Source organism: Dreissena polymorpha, chromosome 7 (assembly GCF_020536995.1).
Source record: "Dreissena polymorpha isolate Duluth1 chromosome 7, UMN_Dpol_1.0, whole genome shotgun sequence".
In the NCBI taxonomy this organism is placed as follows: Eukaryota; Metazoa; Mollusca; class Bivalvia; order Myida; family Dreissenidae; genus Dreissena; species Dreissena polymorpha.
This window is the reverse complement of record NC_068361.1, coordinates 58,462,477-58,475,828: the sequence shown is the minus strand read 5'-3', so window position 1 is coordinate 58,475,828 and position 13,352 is coordinate 58,462,477. Positions and strand designations below refer to the sequence as shown.

The following is a 13,352-nucleotide window of genomic DNA, read 5'->3' as shown; positions in this document are numbered from 1 at the left end:
ACTTTACACAAGCTATGATTCTTCAAGAGGAATTTACTGGACTAAAGAATTTTGAGGACTTTTACAAGTTCCAATAGACAACATCAGCAAGATTTTTTTATAAACGATAGTGTTAACAAGGTTTTGCTATAGCCATACAAGGTAAACTGCCCCGCTCCCTAGTGGCCATGTTTTTCAACGGACCGTAACAATTTTCGAATTCAGCCGAGGTATCATAACAACACATGTTCGAACCAAGTTTCATGAAGATTGAAGTATAAATGTGACTTCTAGAGTGCTAAAAAGGTTTTACTATAGCCATGTGAGCAAATATGCCCCGCTGGCGGCCATCTTTTTCAACGAACCTGAATCATTTTCAAAGAAAGCTGATATATCATTCAGACATACGTTTTGACCAAGTTTTAAGAAGATTGAACTATAAATGTGTATTCAAGTTTAAGAATATTTTTATTTATTTTGACCAAATGACCTAGGTTTTGATCTGGTGTGACTCAGTTTCGAACACGACAAAGATATCATTGGGACAAAGTTTCATGACAATCAAGCAATAAATGTTACCTATAGAGTGTTTACAAGGAAAAATGTTGACGACGCATTAAGGACACATGGTGATTATAAAAGCACACCATGTGCACCTTGTGCTCAGGTGAGCTAAAAATAAGAAACTAAACGCTATATGTTTTATGATACAAATGTATTTTTAATTTGCAATAAACCAAATTTCCAGTACTTTGTATTGGTTATGTCATAGTCAGAGAGGTAAAGATTATGCACATATACAGTACATAGATTGGCATGTTCACAATTTCAAATATATGACTGTTAGATTAAATAAATCATTTATCACAGTCATTCTCAAGATGTATTAAAGTCATATCACGGTGATTATTTTCTCAGCAATCCATTGACCGGTTTGGCTGTTGGGGAGATATGAGGGACACCAATACAGAAATCCTCCTCCAGTCAGTTCTGCTGTGTGCTGCTTAGAGTAATTCATCCATGGAAAGGGATGTCCACTCTTACATTATCCATCCAGCATTTCTTCTGACGGCCTCGGCGTCGACCTCCCTCTAACGTGCCCTGGAGAACAGTCTTGCACAGTGATTCGTGACTGGTGACGTGTCCAAACCAAGCCAGCTGTACATTAGCACAAATAGTCGTGGTCATGGTAATGCAGTTATAAAATTGCCCTTACTGAAGGTTGTTTCATCCCGTTCACTGTTGTTTGTTTCTCAATATGAAACAATCAAAAGCAATCCAGTATTATTTGTCCACTTCATATTGAGGGCTTAATTTATTTGCCCATCGATATGTAGAGAGAACATTACCGGATTCGATTTGCTGTTGGCATATATGGTAAAGTCTTCTTGAACTTTGTGTAGTACAATTTGATTTCGGTTCTGAAATTTAAAGATATAATAGCACTACAGTTGACAATATAATATACATTTTCAACACATTGAATAAACATACATTCACAGATGGGCATGAGGGATTTCTTTGCCTATTAATTTTTGAAATAAAATTAAAAGAATACTAGCGTCATAAAGAATGTTATTGGCTGATCACATATTTTGTTACAATTTTATAATGATAAATATCGCATTAAAAGTAAAAACAGAAGCAGTTCAGATGATGTACTCAAAACCGTTCAGACCATGTACTCAAACAAAAAAACGTTCAGACGATGTACTATTTTCCAAATTCCTCGCCACAGATTTTAAACAAGCTTAAACAAATTGCACAACATATTCTAAGCATGTTATAAAGCAAAAAATGTTGTATTTATTTCGTTGTATGTCGTCTTGAATAGCAAACACGTCAAAATAAAGTATGTTCAGACAATGTACAATTTTCATTGTTTATTGTTCTTGAATGTTTGAGAAAACTACAGAAATCTAAGAAAAACGACAATTACTAGAGTACATTAGGCGACTAAGCGGGTACTCTGCGCATAGTTATCATTTATTTTGATATTATAAAATATGATAATACATTGATTTTCGTCTTTAAGCGAGAGCTTTTTCCGCCATTTTGTGGGTACGATGTACTTTTGTGATCACGTGATTCCTTGCAGTGACTATGCAAAATAGTAATTTAAGAGCCTAAACTTATATTTATATGTGATATTTAATAGCATATATTATACTGTAAATGAACACTCTAACTTGCTTTTATGTGCATGTCATTATGACATGTTAAGATGAAGGAAATTTGAATTTAACACTGTCAGTAAATCTCTTCTTACTCTGAAATTCAAAGTTTTAATAATGATTAGTAGAAGTAACAGAGAGCTTTTTAAAAAAAAATGCAAAAAGCGTTTTTTTATACAACACGACTTAAATAATGCTAACGATATGGACATATTAAATGCTAAGTGATTTTTTTCGTTTAAAAGTACCTTATTGTACCACAAACTACCATTGTATTGTACTACTCCGCTTTTTTAAATTAGCAGTTATTTAATTCGTTTGTTTAAGTGCTTATTCTTCTTTAGTTTGTAACTACTATTATCAAGTGCTTTTCCGAAGAATAATCATACAACTGCAATGCATTCTCTTAAAATAGAACATGACACAACGTCTTTTGCTTGTTTTGCATGACCATTCTATGAGCATTTTTGTAACTCCATAAAATTGAGGTAGATGCAATCAAATGTAATGTGAACAATATAAAGGGATTTGATTAGTGATGGTTAATGTATTGTTAATTAGTTTGTAACTATTACATTTATATTTTCATAAATTAACCGATATAAATACACAACAAATCATAGTTTGACAGATTTGTTTTATTATTTTGTGTGTGAAATTAACAAAATGTGTATGCTTTATTAAAACACTACACATACTGATACGCACTGCTTAGGATTTGGAAATATATGCATCTTGACTATTTTAATATGTGGAACTGAAGTAGGGTTTATTTATTAAAGCTGTACCGATATTTCGAGCTGCTGCAGAGTAAGAAAGCTAACCCTTATTTTTCTGATTACTAGGTAAATTAAAGAGGTTATATTAGTATCGGCTTTAAATTAAGTTATTCTCCATTATATATATTTACCACTGTTCTTTTACAAAACTATAGTGTGTTTATAATTTAGCGTTCTCTTTAAATAACATCATAGATAGGATATAAGGAAAAAAGGACGACAAGAGTACAGTACCTTACGACATATAATGCTGTAAAAATTTCCACAATGACAGACGATTTTTATGTGTTTATTTGATACATTGTTACCAAGCAATCGATTCGCTGACATATTATATTAAGATTAATTATAAAAACTAAAGGCCGACCAAACAATACCAAAACCTGTTGACAATACAATCATGGCTTTATTTTGTTAGTAAACTTCAATGGACTTATAAAAATTAAACGAACACATTCAAAAAGAACGTCTGCAACCAGATTCCCATTGATTTTAAATGTTTGAAGAAACATTTGTAGTAAACATTTGCATTATTGAAACGCATAATACAATTGAAGTATTTTAACAACGTTCTGCATATAGAGCATCTTTGTTTACTGAATCAAAATCAATTATCTGTATGCTATTTTTTTCTCATTTCTTCAGGATCTGGGCTGCAGTTAGGACAGCAGCTACTTGTTGGTGCGAATCCTAAGCACACAGTTAGACAGGCCACACGTGTACAGAATGTTTGTCCATTGATGATAAAGCATTCCACGCAAGGATCCAGTACCCCCTGGCTCTGAATCGAGCCAACTGTAATCATGTTAACAAATATATAGTGTATCGTACAATAAAGTGCAACTGTATTTTGTTGGAAATGTACTTTATTGACCATTATGTATCTATTCAAATCTTAAATAAATAAATAAATGTGCATATATAATGCTATGTATACAAGTTGGTATGATCGGAAAAGCTAGCTCCTTTGGTAGCGCGATAGAGTGCGTGTCCGAGCTTTGCGGGTTCAATCACCGAACCGGTCACATAGCTTGTGTTGGGGTTCGTCATACAATCCCTTCTACGACCAGTCACCTCTTTCAAATAGGACACTTGTCAATGGGTGGCATTATTGTAAGCTCTTAGTACTGATAAACCAGATACCCAGAAAAGTGTAGGTTGGTTAATTGACCCCCTTGATGTGACTTAAGTACTTTAACATATGGAAACAAATCCAATTAAAACATACACACACACACACACACACACACACACACACAAAAGCAGTATGCTAATTGCATTTTTATATTCAGAAGATTAAGTACGTTTAACGTCTTCCTTTGAAACTTACCCATTTATTGTAAGAATATAGAAGTTAAATATTGCTGCATAATATTCAAAAGTCATTTTGTCTTTTTCTTATTATTACAAACCAAGACGTATAGACTGGCTACGAACCTAAAATGCACAGTAGGCACATGACCGTCACAAGTCGCCATCGGGCCATGGTAATACTCTGGAAAAAACACGTTTGAAAGCGGAGTAAATATCAAGTTTACAAAAAGAACATCTTTTTAACATATCACCTTACCACGTTATGTTTAATCGGCCAATCCAATACAACGTGCAGTTTACAAATATAATAGCTATTAGGATGATTCCATAAGTTCCATATATATATATATATATATATATATATATATATATATATATATATATATATATATATATATATATATATATATATATATATATATATATATATATATATATATATATACAAGTCGAAATTCAGTTGCAATGGCATGAGCGGAGAAATATTTTTATAAGTTGTTGTCCTACAGGTGTGGTAAGGAACCAGTTTCTGAACGGTTTGATACAAATCCTATGAACAAAAAACAACATACGAAAACACTATCAACATTCACATATGTATCAATCTTTGGTAACCGGCTTAAAACGGTCACTTACAAGCATTTATGAAGCATGAACCAATAGTTTTTTCAAACATAAATAATTGATATAAAATGCTTGCAGGCGTACTATTTGAAGTTTAAGAAGGCATTTTCGGTTTGTTGAATGGATCTTTTTTTGGAAATTATAATTTTATAAGAAATTTTTGGCAACAAGGTGTTACGAACTATAAAATAATGTTATACATTTTCTAACCCAAAACTGGTACTATGACCTTAAGTGAGAACTGGTTTAAATAAGTGCCCGACCTCACACTAGCCCAGATTTATTCACGAATCATTAACGTATCTATACGTATACCGTATATAGCACAATACATATAATAATAAAATACAGAATACAATCAGACTAAACTATATAAATATATTCCAAAGATTGAAAACAACATCAACGGGCCTATTTTACTCTATATCGGTAATCCATTTGTCGTTAACTGTTTTGTGGAAAACAACAATTACTAAGCAAACTTTTAAAACGTTTACCAAGCAATCGCATCCTAACGTTATCGATTTCCCGTTATTATTACCTATTAAACACTCGTTATGTTAAAGACAATGTCCGTTATAATAGCTCTCTGCTTTAATTATCAAATGCATATTTGCACAAAAATTACGCGAACTCTATAAAAAGAACTGTCCTGATAATGAACTAGTTGCTTCACGTAACGGAATAAAGTACGAAACATAATATTATTTGATTTGTAACAATATATTATTTGATGCAACACTGAAAACAGTGAGGGAATTAATCAGTAAGGGACTGTTGAATATGTACATGTATATATCACTAAATATGAGTTAGGTATCGTACAATGTTAATATAATTACAAAGTGTAACATATTTATATTAGGTAGTATGCAGGTTAAATTTAGAGGACTCACATGGTGACGAATCTTGAATTGTATAACGTTTGTCAGACATTAAATATATGATATATACGTACATATCAATATAATAAATATTGTTAAAAATAATCAGCGAATGAACAAATATGTACATTCTTATTATGTGCATACCCACCTTTGTCAGATATTAGACTGATGATATTCAAGTGTGTATAAAAGTGGTGAAACAAACTATGTGTATCATTATTACACTGATGTTTATTTCATGGGTTATCATCATTGATAAATTGATAATACACAAACAGCATAAACGGTGAGGTAATTTAACATATTTGTGTAGTTTTCATTTAAATAACAAAACAACATTATGAGTTGGAAACTTTCAAAGAGTATGAAACACCTTGGACACATTGCAACAGTTTGATAGCTTAGTTGTTATTTTGTTATGGTGATAGTCGTTTAAACTCTGAGCGTCGTGGTTCAAAAACCGAAAAATGTACTATGTTTTAGCTATTTGACTTGACATATGTGTTTGTGTTTAACATCCAATGTTCTGGATGTTTTGTATTGCTTTTAATTACTATGATACAAAACAAATTAAAAAAACAAGTGCAAAACGTATTAAACATTACAAAACCATATTACTAGTATTACTATTATTATAATACTTATTATTATTATTGTTGTTATTATTATTATTATTATCATTATTATAATAATAATAATTATAATTATTATTATTCTTATTTCTATTATTATTAATATAATAATAATAATTATTATTATTATTATTAGTCTTATTATTATTATTATTATAAATATAATTACTATTATACAACTAAGCTAGAACAATATAAAAAAGTCATACCTTTTATATACTCAGTAGAAACCCTTTCATGTATAAACCAAACAGCTCAATTGTTCAAGTATAAGAACCACAGCCGCGGTTTTATACGAATGTTTTTGGCTCTGGTCCAATGTGAAAACACGTTGTCATTACGTTGGAAAAAGAAGTAAAATTATTTACAAGTATAACTCATTCCATCAGCTGTTGTTGTACAATAATTTACAATTAATCCAAAACTACTGGCAGTAAATGCTATTTTACATGTTAATACCTCTAGAATGTATCACGTAATCGCTCCACGTGAACATAGATCAAAGACAACATATGCTTCATACTAACGGTATAACATTGAACCAATGTTTTGGCATATCGCTGATTTAGAAATGTATTAATAACCTGTTGTAAATCAACCGTCATGATTGGACAACATGCTGGTAATGCACTGTGTTTCTATATATAACACTTGTGTAAGCGTCGTCAAAATGAATCAACAACAAACGTATTGTGCACATAGTTTATTAAACGTGCCTATGCTTTCGTCTCACACGAGCACACATCAAGATTCTATCTCTGAATAGCAAGCAATGGAGTACAGAAATGCATGCGGCAACATAATAGTGTTCATATCAATATTGAGTCACTAGACTGTTCATGTTTGATTTATTCACCGATTGAGAATACATTTTTTACATTGAGATACTGTGTTATTTTAGATTGGTGTATGCATAACGTGGTCGTGGAGATTCATATCGGTATATATATAATTGTTTTGACTTAATCATATACCGCTCGTGAGTTGAAATACTTTTGCTTCCAGTGTTATACAACTGCATACAACACAGTTTTAAGATGATTGTATTGTCTGAAGTTGATTGTATTGTTCCTTATGCCTGCACTATGGTAACAACTTTATATTGTAAAAGCGGACTGTTGGCGTCAATGATGTTGCGATACCGTCGACATAACGTTGATTTTAAAATGTAGAAAAGGACAATTGCAATGATATTCAACTAACTTATGAGTCGTCTTGGTCTTACAAGATCCTAAAACTGAGTTGTGTATGTTCAATGTGTGTTTTCGCCGTGTGAATGTTTGATATACATTAACAACGCTACATTAATAAGCATTATAATGTAAACAAGTAAGTATAGGGTATGTGGTTGTTTAGGTAGGTTATCAATTTTAAAAAATAAGTGATTACAGAAATCATTTTCATAAGTATCGGGGCCACTAATGAGAATATTTATTTTCTATAATCACGAACGATTAAAATCGATTATGTGCCGAAAAGAAACACATCTTCGTGATTTTAAATGCTTTTCCACCGTGTAAGGTTTTAGTTACATGTTGAAACAATTAAAATAAAGAATAATAATATCATTCCGTTAAATCAATGAAGACATTTTCCCAGTAAAACAGCGATACTTGACTATACTTTTTACCATTATTTGTTAATTATTGATAGTGAACTATTGCTTTTAAAACATTGATAATTCTTAATTTAGCTCAGAAAAGCATTAAATAAAATAATATCATACGTAACAGGGAATTTACTGTTTTAAAGAAACGAATTCACTAGACTATTAATTCTGCTACAAACGATTCACTATCAGACATCTGCATTCACTGCTATAATACCGTCAAATTCTAGTCCAAACTTAATTAAGACTTAGCTGCATTATCGAAACGCCTATTGCAGTCAATCAGAAACTGCTTTATCAAGCAAAAGTATTGACATTATTAATGATTCCAATGTGCTAGGTATCGTATTTAGTGTATTCAACATACGTACGTACTCCGAATCACAAGCTTGTGGTATTCCAAAAAAAGATAGACTAATAAACATATAGTTTCCGGAACATTATATGGATCATTGTGCTGTCTATATCAATAGACTTTTCAAAATAGTTATTTTTCATCTCGGATGCTTCAACTGCCTCTTTAAAATTGTGAAAGCAAATAAAAAATCGAAACAATAGCTATGTACTTTTGAAATATTGCAATTCAATAAAATAATTATTTACTTAATTAGTATTGCCTTGCGAGTTCGTACATTAATAGGATATTAATTTTTATCCCATTTTCACCGCGACATTGACGGTATAACACGTTGTGGAATATACTTGCTTGTATTCAACACTGTGAAATATACCTGTTGCGTGCACGGACTACTTTTCAAATGACGTCATGCGATATGCGCTAAAATTAGGTCGATATTGTTTGGTTCATTGATCGAATTTTAAGGTCACCCAATGGAAGAAAATGTGCATATTTTTCAGAAAAATATATATATGACATATTCACCAAAAGAAATGTTGAAATAAAATATAAAATTACACGATTTTTGTTTTGTTATTTTTTATTTATATTTACTTTACCACTGAATGATTTTTCATAAGAAACAAAGTCGACAAAACTTAAGCTTCAAAATTATACGACCTTCAACCTTTAAATCTAGTCATATGACATAATTTTTCGCCATCCGTATAATGAATCAGCTGATTGATGGCGTCATAAAATGACATACTTATTGCGTCATTTTCCCCATTTTTTGACGATTTATAATGAACGCGACTTATTTCACATGTTTTATACATGTACTGTATGTCGACATATCTGAATTGTCAATTGATCACATTTTCCTTATTTCGTGTAATGTGCATTGTTTATAACCAATGCATATACTTTTGACATTTAACTTAAAAATTAAGAATGTACAACAAGCCATACACATATCGCACAGTTCATGAATAATCTGCTATGTTTGCTTTCCTATTTAATTCACGTTAGGCATAGAGCTGTGTAAAGTATAAGATGGTAAAAATAGCATCACACTGGAATTGGGAACGTCCCATTTTGTACACGGGTATTTTCTACTCATGTATCTGTTATGTACTGGAATGTTTTCCATTCTTTGTGTATTTATATATTAAATTATTTTCTCGTACAATGAGGGCATTTACCATAAATAAATAAAACATTTTGCAAGTTTAAACATAATTATGTTTGTATGCAGAAATCTGCAAATGCAACCGATTTTAACAACGGCTGTTATTAGATAAACTGCTCCGGTTCATTTGAACAGCAGTAATGTTGAGTACATGACGTAGCGTGTGACGAAGAAGAAAGTTTATTGAGTTCATAAACTCATTTGAATAAAGTGATAGAATGGCATAAGGGTCTTTATTTAACTATGCTAAAATAATTATTAAAGACCCTAGATGCAAAGTCGTCAATTATTGAGTTAAATGGATTATTAGCCTAGATGGATTTTAAAGGTAAGATACTAGTTCTTACATGTTTTGATTTTTGTTTGTACTTTTGTCGTTCCCTGTTCTCGGGGAAATGATTTTAACATGGGCGCCATTGATGCATCGGATCACACACGGCATACCCATAACATTATATAAAAAACACGTTCTGCGCGTCCTTAAATTCATCGTCCGAAGTCGGAAAACGTATTGCCCTGTATATTAAGTCAAATAAAGTGTCAGTCGCTGCAATGGTCTGTTTACTCGTCAAAATGGTCAAGGTCGTCGATAGCTAAAGAAACTTCAGCATACAGTTTATATAGTATTGACAGACCTGTACAAAGTCGCGCCAGTCAAAAATCATAAAAAAACGACATTTAAAGTTATGGTAGCCAGAACTAGGTCGTCGATGGTGTACATGTATGTTGTCATCGACAGCATTTTGTCAGGAGCAATCGCCGCCATATTGGATTTTGATCATTTTCTTTCGAAAATAAAATGAATTATAGTAAAGTAAAATCTTCTTTTCGCGGTCGTAATGTGTTAAAATTCGCATTCTGCGTAAAATTGAATCGAGGCATATGGTGATATTTTACTTCTTTTACAGTTTGTGTGTGAATTTTTTAAAGACTATTTTGCGTACCAGAAGTTCAGAACAAATACATGTATATCACTACGCATGGTTACATTTGTTAGATTTTAAGCGCTTTTATGACTGAATTAAAATTATTGTTAAGGTTATTAGATCTATTTATGTTAAATGTCACGTTGAAAAAAATCAAATGGGATAAATAGAATACTAGGAATACTAGGATTAGCGTTGAATACAGAGAAGTTTATGTTGCTCGGCTCGAACACTCGCCAAGGCTCGCGCTTCCGGCGTTCTAAGCCTCGCAACATAAACTTCTCTGTATTCAACGCTTACCTAGTATTCTCTATGTCCTATCTGAGTGATTTAAGCAAGACATAATGCATGTGCGTCAAGTGTCTTCATAGATGGGTCTGTACAATCCGTACAGACCAATCAGGAACGCACCTTACGCGTAAAATGGAGTATCGTTTAGATGAATCTTCATACTTCATACTTCCACGACAGATTCCATAAAAGCGGGAAATGTCGTAATATTATTGGCTGCATAGGCTAATATGGGATAATTTTGTATGCACATGAAGTCCGGTTTTCCCAGAGCGAGGCTCATATGAACTTTCTACCGTCATACTAGTATAAGGTTTCCAAAAATTATGTAAAAGCAGGAACTAGCTAACATCAATAATATTACTTTTAAAATCACCTATCTGCATATAGATACATGTAAGCTCGTATGTTTAGAGAACTTGTATCAGATGAAGATATTTTTTACAGTTGAATCGATCGATACGTTATTGTACCATGGTGTTAGCTGGTTTTTGGTCTAAGAGCTTAGATGGGATAAGAAAATCAAACCTGCTTAGTTCAACACAGTATGTCATGTTAGTATATTAAACGAACAACTGTTTATAAACACATGTTTTTAACACGCCCTTGTTTAATCTCTTTGTCTTGTACTAACGGTTGTATTTCTCTTCCTAAGCATATCGGGAAGCACTCACACGGTGGTGTGTAGCCTTCTCAAGCCCGACATATAATATTCTTGCAGTTGACTGTAAATAACGCAATGGGATTTAGATATGAAGCATGCATAATCCAGTGTAACATATGCACGAAACCATGTATGCAGTGCAGCAAACGCAATAACTTTTCAGTGAAATAAAGGCCATTTTATTCAAACAAAGTTAAGAAGTGATAGAGCGAAATTGACTTATTTTCGCTTGATATGGACTTTCATACATTTGCAAATATTTTTGTACGCAATACGGTTACGTCGCGACACCTACACAAATTGCATTTCCATGAACTGTTCGTCGTGCTGATACACTTTTCCCCTGTGATTACGAGGCTTTTCTGTAAATAAATCAGCTATATTTGATGCTCGTACACGAATGAATGATTGCATCTCGCCTTTGCATCGTCAAAAGAGCATTGATCGACATGCCGACAGCGATGTTATTATGTCATTATATTCAAAAGAACATAATCCCTGTACGCTACCGTTCTTGAATTTCACGCAACAATAGTCAACACATCATGTATTACGAAAATATGAACAAACAAGAATAGGCTTCGAAAAGAGTTTTGCCAGATGGATCTTATTAATAGACACTGCTATATTGGTCCACGTAATGCCCGTCGGATTGAATCAACAGATCACTGTAATATTGTTAATGATTTGTATGGTAATATTAAAACACAAAATGTTTATCGAGCGGCTATTTTTTAAATATATAGAATCCTGGGTAACTTTGGAATACAAATACGTCTATTGAGCGATGCGGAATATTACTATAGAGCGAGCTTTGCAAAGGGGTTCAGATAACACTTTTTTAATCATATGCATCGCATTATTATCGATTGTTTCTGTTTTTAATTTTGACAACACACGTATGAAAAAACTGGACAACACCCAAAACATAAAATGACGTAACTTAACTGCGTTTGGTTGCTGTTGTCAACAAGATCTAAATAAAGCTTCGATTATTACACGGGGTGTTTTTTTTGCAATGCATGCATTATTACGTGATTAAACAAGGCATGCGTTCAAAGTTTGAACACACATTTTATAGAAGGCATGAGAAAATAAGATCATTATATATCTCAGCTTTATTATGTTCAGGTGTTCATCTAAACACGTACCTGTTGGGGTGTCGCAGACACGCATACAGCTGCTATAGGAGCAGCATTTCTGTTCACCGGGGCAGTCATCGTCTGTCAACCATTCCCGTCGGCCAACCGTCATCATAATACGGTAACTTGGACATGTGCCCTGTTTACCTTAATCAAGTAAGTCTGGCGTCAAACAATCAATTTCCAACAATAGGTGGACATATAAGCGTATGGCGAACAAAATTGCTTATTTGCATACCAACATATGTATAAAATACATCAACCGATTGCTTTGTTATAACGGCTATCTACTAATTAAATCAAACAGATCTACTTAATCCAGAATATAGACCTGAATATATGCAATCTAAACACTAAACCTCTCAATATACATTTATGGCAAGTATACCAATAAGCTGAAATGAAGTTAAAGGACCGCATTACCATGACATGGCCATATTTTATCATTTGTTTAAATTATCCCTTTATAACAACACATAGTATCGCCAAATTGAGTATGCAAGTGTTATCATATCATGTTTGGTTCAGGTTAGTTAAAACTAATTCCACTTTCCAGTAGGTTCCACAATGACACGGTCTACTTTACAGGAATGGTTCGAGCCTTTTTCAGACTATGCAAGTCTTGTATAAATTTAAATGTGTTTATGCTTTCGAAAGTTGGAATTAATGAACGGAATACCGTTAGGGCCATCGTGGTTACATATTAAAATCCAGAGGGCGAGAATGCGAAAACTCGATAGTACGATGGCGACAATTTGGCATTGCGATGACGACAATGCGACAATACGATGGCGACAATGTG

The 13,352-nt window shown here is 32.7% G+C and overlaps 1 long non-coding RNA gene across 1 annotated transcript; it reads right to left on the bottom strand.

The window, feature by feature from the left end:
- Window positions 1–3,268: 3,268 nt before the first annotated feature.
- LOC127839317 (uncharacterized) lies at window positions 3,269–6,879 on the bottom strand. Its single transcript, XR_008030286.1, has 3 exons — window positions 6,599–6,879; window positions 4,370–4,427; window positions 3,269–3,727 (listed from the first exon to the last, which is right to left on the bottom strand). It is a non-coding gene; the product is annotated as an uncharacterized LOC127839317 (long non-coding RNA).
- Window positions 6,880–13,352: the final 6,473 nt, after the last annotated feature.